Here is a 9,366-nt window from a genome sequence, read left to right as displayed (position 1 = left end):
CAGCTGCAAGTTTGTAATGGCTGGTGTGTATCCACGGGACTGTTCCGGCGATCTTAACAGCTATCTGTGCTGTAAGGCGTACTTGAAACGGTCCCAGCCACCTCTTCGCCTTCCTGTTTTCCCTCCTGAAGTCTTTCGCCACTATTCAGGATCCAGGTTATAGATCGTACATCTTCCCTTCTGATGATTGGGGTAGTGCTGTCTTCACTTGATTCTGTATTTGGGACAGAAGTGTAGAGAGTTTCATGCAGTAACACATCTCATCCTCACAGGGGCTTGTTATCTGGCTTCTCTTACATCTCGGGACAATTCCTGTGATTGGCGGCCTAACAAAAAAAATCTCAAACGGGCTAAGATTAGCTCTCCCTCTCCTCCTAGATCTCATACACATTAGCACAATTGGAAGTGCCTTTGTCCATGTCATCCCTAGTTCCTCACAGCATTTTGTCAATTTATTTTTTATGGTAGAATTTTCTCTTTCCGCTGCCCTCCCCCTCGTTTAGTGGTAGGCACAGTGTTATCTCATGTTTATTCCCAAATACTCACTAATCTGCTGTAGGGCATGATGGACAAATGGTGTCCTACTGTCACTGCTACGCCTAGAGTGTAGGTTTGCTCGCTGAGCTGTAGGTTTGATATCCAGACGTTTCATTACCTGCCATATGGAGGTTAGTGGGCTAGTGTAGGTTAGGTGGGCTTGGATCGGCGCAACATCGAGTGCCAAAGGGCCTGTACTGCGCTGTATTTTTCTATGTTCTATGTTCTATGTTCTAACTACTGAGCCACCGTGCCACCGAGCCAAAGTGCAGAAATATTCCATGTTCACATTAGCTGAACATGGGGTCAGTCAGCCCTTAGAGAATCGGGCATAGCAATTTCTCACGTTCATGAGTTTTTCTGCTTACATAGTGCAAATTATTTAAAATAAATAAACAACTAGTCCAAATTGTATAGGGCGAGAAAGTTGGAATGTGGTTTGTGTTTGAGAAGCCCCTCAGGCCTCTTATCCCCCGAGCAGCCCTTTGGACTTACTCTCCCTGTTCTCATGCACTTTAAAAATAGCTGCATATTCTTTGCTGTACAGTTTTCACAATCACATTCACTTGCTATGGATCTCTATTCTTCTGTAGTGTAATTCCACAATTAGGCTTTTGGAATATATTGGAGAAGAAACAAAGAACAATGACATGATATTCCATTAATACTGGCATTGTTAGCCCTCTTAAAAATGGCTCTGTGCAGGTTAACACAATATTCTTGAGGTTGCAGCCTGTCATGATTCTGCTTTGTGCAACTTTGGGCTGGAGTATGGGCCCCATTTCTTCCTAGAACTACTAAGCACTGAAATAAGCAAGAATTTCAAGATTCTCACTCCATATCAAGATAGTAAATGGCTTGAGCATGGCATAACATTTTAATCAAATGTAACCAAGTCTTTTACTCATTTTGTGATTCATGAAATTTGGTGATTAAAAAGTGAACTGAAAACATAATTTTATAATTGCAGACTGTTGTCGAATAATTGAATTATTACATTACTAAAAATATGTTTTTTAAAATAGTTTTTCAGTATATTTGACTTTTTACTTTCATCCTCTGTGCTGTCCCAGTCTTTAATTTGGCTTATGCAAAATTTTTATGCACTTTTATTTTCAGTACTTTTTTATGTCCTGCCTGGCTGTCTCTTAAAATCTTTTAACATCCTTGGTTTGTTGAATAGCCTGGTGATATTACTCCAGCTACATGTAGTGTAACCTAGTAAAGCACATTCTGTGATAGCACTTCCATTGAGGGCAGTGATAGAGGTGAAATTCTCAGCCAGAGAGATAGTTAGATCTCTCAACAAGACTAACTTTCTGATCAGTGGTGAGTGCCCTCACTTCACCACTCACTGCAATCATCAGTCCATCAGCACAATTTCATTGATCTATCTACCCCCTCACTCAGATAAAATGTGTGAAGCAAGAGATAAACTATTCTGATTTATATCATTACCATTTTAAGCATCGATACAAAACAATGGATCACTCACGTAGAAGTGTCCGTCCTATAGAGAACCGATGATATATTTACATTTTGTTAGGAACCATGTAATCAATTGATTCTGCTACCTGCATGAAGGGAATGAGGAGGTAAAGAATTAATGAAATTAAGTTGTTGCATTATTTGAATTTAGGCCACTTGCTTTTTCCTGTATAATTCTTTTTAATGTAATATACCCTTTTTAATTCAATACCTTTCCTAACCCTTCAAATTTCTACTTGGCCAAAGACATATACAATACATGGTCTATTCTTTTCTATGTCACCAACAATCAGAGTCCCAGACTATGTATTGATTTAACCTCTTGACTTACAGAGAATACTCTTGTTAGTCTCAAACTAAATATAGTAGTGGTGAGGGTTCAAATGAATGGAAAAAATGTGACCCATAGTTGTCATCTGTTTGCAAGCTACTCATTTGCCAACAGCTGAAGCAAACTATTCTAATGAAACCATCACAGATAAGGAAAGTTGCATGCAGCAGAAGTTTTAATATGGTTAGAATTGTTTCTACATGAGGGAAACCAAGTGTGACAAGGTCACTATCCTAATAGAAAAGGAAAATGGTGGAATCTATTAACAAGGGTGTGATATACTTAAAAATAATGGTAGGATTTGGCAAGTTAATATTTCATTTATGAAAGGAAAATCATATTTCACAAACCTGCTGGAGGCTTTATAGGAGGTAACCAGCAGAATAGATTATAGAAAACTAGTAGCTGCTAATATTTGAATTGTCAGAAGGGTTCAAGAAATTGGCCTACAAAAGAGTTGTAAGCAAAAATTAGAGCTAATGGCCCGGTGTTATAATACTGGCATGGATTGAGAATTGGCTCCTGATAGAAAGTAAGAATGAGATTGAAGAGATTAATTTTCAGATTACCAGACTGTAGCATGTGACATATTGCAAGAGACAGTTCTTGGGTCTGTTTGTAACCTATAGCTATGGTTTTGATGTTTGGACCAAAATAATATAAATGTAATTGATAATACAATATATTTCTGAGATTTCTGATGACACAAAATTTGGTGCATTTTAAGTTGTGAGAAGGACGCAAAAAGGCTTCAAGGGAATTTAGACATAGCTGGGCAAGAACATAGGATCCTAGAATCCCTGTAGTGTAAAAGAAGGCCTTTTGACCAATTGAGTCCACGGCAACCCTCCGAAGAGCACCCCACTCAGATCCACCCAGTCCCTGTAACCTTGCATTTTTGATTAGATTAGATAAGATTCCCTACAGTGTGGAAACAGGCCCTTCGGCCCAACAAGTCCACACTGACCCTCCGAAGAGCAACCCACCCAGACCCATTCCCCTACATTCACCCCTGACTAATGCACCTAACACTACGGGCAACTTAGCTTGGCCAATTCACCCAACCTGCACATCTTTGGACTGTAGGAGGAAACCAGAACATTCGGAGGAAACCCACATAGGCATAGGGAGAATGTGCAAACTCCACACCGAGAATTGCCTGAGGAAATCGAATCCGGATCCCTTGCGATGCAAGGCAGCAGTGCTAACCACTGAGCCATATAATGTGTAAAACTATAATCTATCCTGGTAGGAAAAGAATAAGTGCATAATGTAATGAGAGATTGGAAAGTATTGATGTCCAATGGGACCTCAGTGTCCTTGTTTGAAGGTCACTGAAAGGTAGCATGCAAGTGCAAGATGCAATTAGGAAGACAAATTTGTTTGCCTTTATTAAAATTTGAGTGCAGAAGTAAATAGGTCCAATTATATACAGCCTTGGTGAGACCACAGCTGGAGTATTGTGTACAGTTTGGTCTTCTTACCAAAGAAAGTATATGCTGTGATAGATGATGTGCAACAAAGATTTTCAGATTGATTTCTAGGATGGTGGGGTTGTCTTTTGAGGGGAGACTAAGAGGCCTACGACAGAATTCTTTAAGTTGGGTTGCTGGATTGGATTATATAAATCATAGGAAACATGAGCTCGTCACTGCAATTGGTTAAAAGAATTTGCAACTTTCTTCACCCAGAGAGTATTGGGCCTGTGGAACTCTCTGCTACAGAAAGCAGTTGGGGCCAAAATGTTGAATGTTTTCAAGAAGGAGTCAGATATAGTTTTTAGGGCTAAAGGGATCATAGGTTATAGGGAGAAAGTGGGATCAGGGTCCTAAATTGAATGATCAGCCATGATAATATTGAATGGTGGAACAACCTGGAAAGGCCAAAAGGCCTACTCCTGCTTCAATTTTTCATGTTTCTATGTTTAATGCTTTTAGTCTGCCAAAGATTGCTTTCAAGTCAGTGTGTAAGTATTTTCTTTGACTTAACTTATTTCAGACCCTCTGACTAAAAGGTACAACATTTCTGAATGAGTCAAATACTTGTATTATTGCAGATTTGTGCAATATTCTTTAGTTATTCCTGTCATTAACAGTGATTCACTATTAGAATCTGTGTGTATGAACAGGATGTAATATCAGGTCATTGTGTAGGTCCTCAAGAATGAAGGTGAAAATACATTTTGAAAGCTAATTTTAAAAGCATCCAAGCACTGTTCATGACTGCTTATGAGTCATTATTGAATTAAACACGCATCTAAAAGTATTGTAATGACAAACTGATTTAAATAGTGAAACAGACACTTCTGAATATGTTATTTAGTGGTTGATTTCGCAGAAACTTTGCAAATTATTTTCACCAGTTATGGTGCTGAGGCCCCTTTTCCTGTAAATCAATCCAGTAATCTCAATTTCCAGAATGAATGTTTAGAACACCAGCACCACATTACAACAATGACTATACTTCAAATGTACCAGTTTGACTATTAAACACTTCAGAATTTCCTGAGATCATGAGAGCACTCTATCAGTGTGTGTTTTTCTTTTTAGTCCTCTTAATCACTGCATGATTTTGTTCATGCAGTGTTTAAAATAAAACCTTTCTGAATTGCTCTGAACTGTGATACCTGGAAATTTTATTTCACATTTCCTGTGGTCTTTTCAGGTCCTATAAATGGTAACAGAAAGTCTTTTCTCTCGCTTCTATAATTGTCCGCATACCTCACATTGATCTTTGCTCCTCGAACAAAATTGTTTTGAGAGTATGTAATCTTTAGTTTTTAGACTTCTAGCTGCACATTTTTATGTCTGACATGTGTGCGAACTTTTAACATTCAGCGTCAAGATTTATATAAGGTGAATGTCATCTTGGATATTATCGAAGAAGCCAGTCCGTGCCCTTGGAATAGAATCCCATCTTGGGTTGTTGCCTTCTGAAGAGGAAATTAAAGGATTGAAATTAAGTGTCAAACAGAGAAGAAAAATTTACCACGTAATGCATTAAATCATAAGGAGATAAACACAGGCCTCCCTGCCATTGAGTGTGAAAAGAATGCAAAACAGTTTAATAGCTCCTATCTGGATGCTTCCCAGATATCTGTTGCAAGAATAATACGTTGATCTATTTGCTTCTATACTGTAAGTGGAAAACAAATAAATAATTCTCCTACCTTTTACCAGGAAACTTAAGAATTTTAATAAATTCTGTTTCCTAAGTGCTCAGAATGTATATGTTCTGTTTGTATTACACTGATGAATTATCACAGACCTAACCAGAAATTAAATCTGTAACTATTGTTTTGATATTGCTGAATCAAATTGCACTGCTGGACAGTTCCCATAAAAAATGCATTGATGATTTTGTGCATTGACAAAAAAATTAGTTTTGGTTGTTTGTGATTAGTATCTACCATGAACAGAATTATCTGCTGTGAGTGCATTGTGTGTATGTACTGGAGTAAGAGGATTGCTGCTTAGTCTTTGTTTTAAATTGAAAAACAATGTTATCAACTGGCTATCTTTAATTTTGAAGCAATTAAGGCAAAACAGATGAATTAATGATAAATATGAGGCATTACACTGAGTATTCTAACTCTATTTTGGAAATGTGAAATTCTGGCAGTCCTGAATGTGAAACCTAGACCTGAGCATTGGCTTGGCAGTAAATTCTAATGACAGATTAACTAGTTGAGTCTAAGGCTTGGATAGATGAGAGCTTTACTTGATTATGTCATTGGTTGACCACTTCAGAATTTATTTGCTCTGACATACAATAAGATTAATTTGAATTGGAACAAATTAGAACCTACTTGGTGTAAATATATAATAATAAAAATAGTATGTGGCTCTGAGGTTATTTTTGGGTGGAACAGATATATAGTGTTGATAAAAGAGCTTATTTGTGCTCAAGTCAGAATGCGAGACAAGTCAAAATACAGAAAACGTCGTTGTGTTACTGGACAAATAATCCAAAGAATTGGATCAAATTTCCCAATAACAATGTTTTTAAAATTCTAACTATAAAGAAAAGGCTGGAGTTTTTTTTAACAACTTAAACGCTATAATTGCTAAGCTGTTCACCAATTCCATTAACAGGGAAGGACATCTACTATCTCTACTTAATTGTCTTATCCATGGTCACAAAAACTTTACAGTTGATAAATTGTCTGTCAGCCATGGAATTTCTTTCTTCTGTATGCTTGTCAAGTCTAATTACTTCTGTACAGGAACAGCAGACTTCAGTTTTACATTTATTTAAAAGATATGTGGAGGGAGACAGGATATAAAAGGATTTCACAAATTCTAAGAAGAGGCCACTTCATTGTCCTGGAAAAATAAGTCATGCCAGAGCAATGGGGATGAGGGAAGCAGGTAGTTATGTTACAAAATCACAGAGTTGTTACAGTTCAGATGAAGTAAAAACAATGACTGCAGATGCTGGAAACCAGATTCTGGATCAGTGGTGCTGGAAGAGCACAGCAAAATCGATCCTCGGATGCTGTCTGAATTGCTGTGCTCTTCCAGCACAGTTCAGATGAAGGCCATTCAGCCCTCCTTGTCTGTATCAGCTCTTCAAATGAGCATCTTTCTTAGTGCAATTCTCCTGCTTTCTCCTGCATATTCTTCCTTTTAAAATAACAGCCTAATTCCCTCTTGAATGTCTCGACTGAATCTGCCTCCATCACATTCCAAGTCCCAGTCACTCATATGCGAAATCTTCTCATCACATCACTCTTGTTTCTTTTTCTAATCACTTCAAAGTAATTACTTCAAATTACTTCAAGTATTTGCTATCTTGTCTCATTCTCAATTCTTTCACAAGTGAGAGCATTTTCTCCTTTTTTGACTTTGTACAAACTTCTCACAATTTGAATATTTCTGTCAATTGTCCTCTTAGCCTTCTCTTCTTCAAGGAAAATAGTCCCAGTGTGTTGAATCTATCCCATAACTAAAATCGTGCATCACTGGAACCATTCTTGGAAACGTCTTCTGTACTCCCTCCAATGCCTTCTCATCCTTGCTATGCTACTGGACTTTAGCTGAGGCTAAACTTGTGTTTTACACAACTTTGTCCTCAATTCTGTATGTTTATTTGAGTCTTGCTATTAAATTTGAATTTTAGAATAGCAAACCTGAGTAGAATTTCTTTTGATTAATAATTACATGAACTGCATGAAAGTGCATGACAGACAGTAAAATTAGTTTAATAAAAAGTTTTCTTGATCTCCAATACCGGGTGATTTCTCACAGATGTACTTATTATAAAATTAATTATTTTGAAATGCAGGCATTATAGTAATTTCGATGCATGATGGTGTCTTTTTCATACAGCAATAAAATGATACCCAGTCAGTGTGGTATTTAAAGACAAGTTCATCAGGAGAGTAGTGTTCACTTTGGCATTTTAGATAAAAATCGTTGAAAAAATAATTGGTTTAGTAGTGTAACAACAGCCAACCCGGAACTGCCAATTTCCTGTCCACAACCAAAGTGAAATTGACTCAATTCTCTCACTCCTTCCTGTTTTTCACTTCATGCTGTGAGATCCTTCACACCACCTGAGCCAATGGAAGGTGCAAACAGGGCCTTAGTTTAACAGCACATTCAAAGGATCAGTTTTTCAATAATGCAGTGCTGTCTCTTTCACTGCATTCAATTACATGATCAGTTTCTTAGAAACTCTAATCTTTTGACTTGGAGACAAGACTACTGCAACTATGTTAAGCTGACAATAAATGTTGTGGAAGAAAGATGAAGATCTGTGTAATATGGATGTACTTTGTTCGGAAGTACAAATGCCATCCTTGAGTTATTGTTAGCCAGGGAACGTTTTGTCACAATTAAGTTAAATTTGACTGCAGAATCCCAGGAAGGATGAGTTTTCACTGCCGAATTGCACGCTCTGTCACTACAAATAAACTTGACAATATTAAGGAATTTAATGTGTCATTTTGTTGTACGAACGATTCATATAGAACAAAGTGAATAAATAACTTGATATCTCAGTTTTCTAACTGTTATTTAGAAAATGAATATTAAAAATTGCATGTTGTTACTTGCATGCTTACTAAGCTAAGATATTCTTGCTTGCAGACGTCCTAACTATGGCACTGGTTAGTGAATATTTAGTAATGGAAGTATTTGAACATAAAGATGATATATTTTCGAGTTCATTTAGAATGCTGAATTCTACAATTGGACAATACAGAATCTCTCCCAGTTTTTGCTTTCTCAGATTTGGAAAGAGTTGGAAACGTTGTCAGATTTTCAGGATTATTTGTCTTGAACTGAGAGTTAGCTCAATGATCTCATGAGCTAGTGAATATGACTGTCTTCCTGAAATGGTGAGAACATGGGAGTTGAAGTAAACTATGCAGCCCCTCAAGCCTGCACAGCCTTTCAACATCATGGCTGATCATATCTCAATGCCATTTTCCTGCAGTATCTCCATATCCTTTGATGTTATTAATGTATAGAATTTCTGTCTTGTAAATATTTAGTGACTGAACCTCCACTGCCTGCCAGGATATAGAATTCCAAAGAAATACTATCCTCTAAGAGATGAAGTTCCTCCTAATCTCAGTTTGAATGGCTCCCCCTTATTCTGAGTTCCTGTCTCTTACTGCCACATCTCCCAGCAAGCGAAAACAATGTTCCTGCAGCCATCATATCTAGTCCTTTAAGAATATTAAGTTTCAATGAGAATTGTGCTCATTCTTCTAAACTGTAGAGAACACAGGCCCAGTCTCCTCAATCACTCCTCATTGAATTGTCCTGCCATCCCAAATCTGGCAAATGTCTGTTGCATTTCCTCTGTGGCCAGTATTACCTTCCTTAGGTAAGAAAAAAACTATTTGTTTGTAGCAAGGCATTCATATCCTGTTCATGAATCATCTTGTGGTATGGTTCAACGTACTATTTGCCTTCTTAATTGCTTGCTGCACCTGCAAGTTAGCTTTCAGAGACTTATGAACAAGGGCACCAGGTCATTTTGCACATCAATACTTTCTA

Source organism: Chiloscyllium plagiosum, chromosome 5, assembly GCF_004010195.1.
Source record: "Chiloscyllium plagiosum isolate BGI_BamShark_2017 chromosome 5, ASM401019v2, whole genome shotgun sequence".
Classification (NCBI taxonomy): domain Eukaryota; kingdom Metazoa; phylum Chordata; class Chondrichthyes; order Orectolobiformes; family Hemiscylliidae; genus Chiloscyllium; species Chiloscyllium plagiosum.
The sequence above is the reverse complement of the archived record's forward strand: the minus strand, read 5'-3'. Positions refer to the sequence as shown.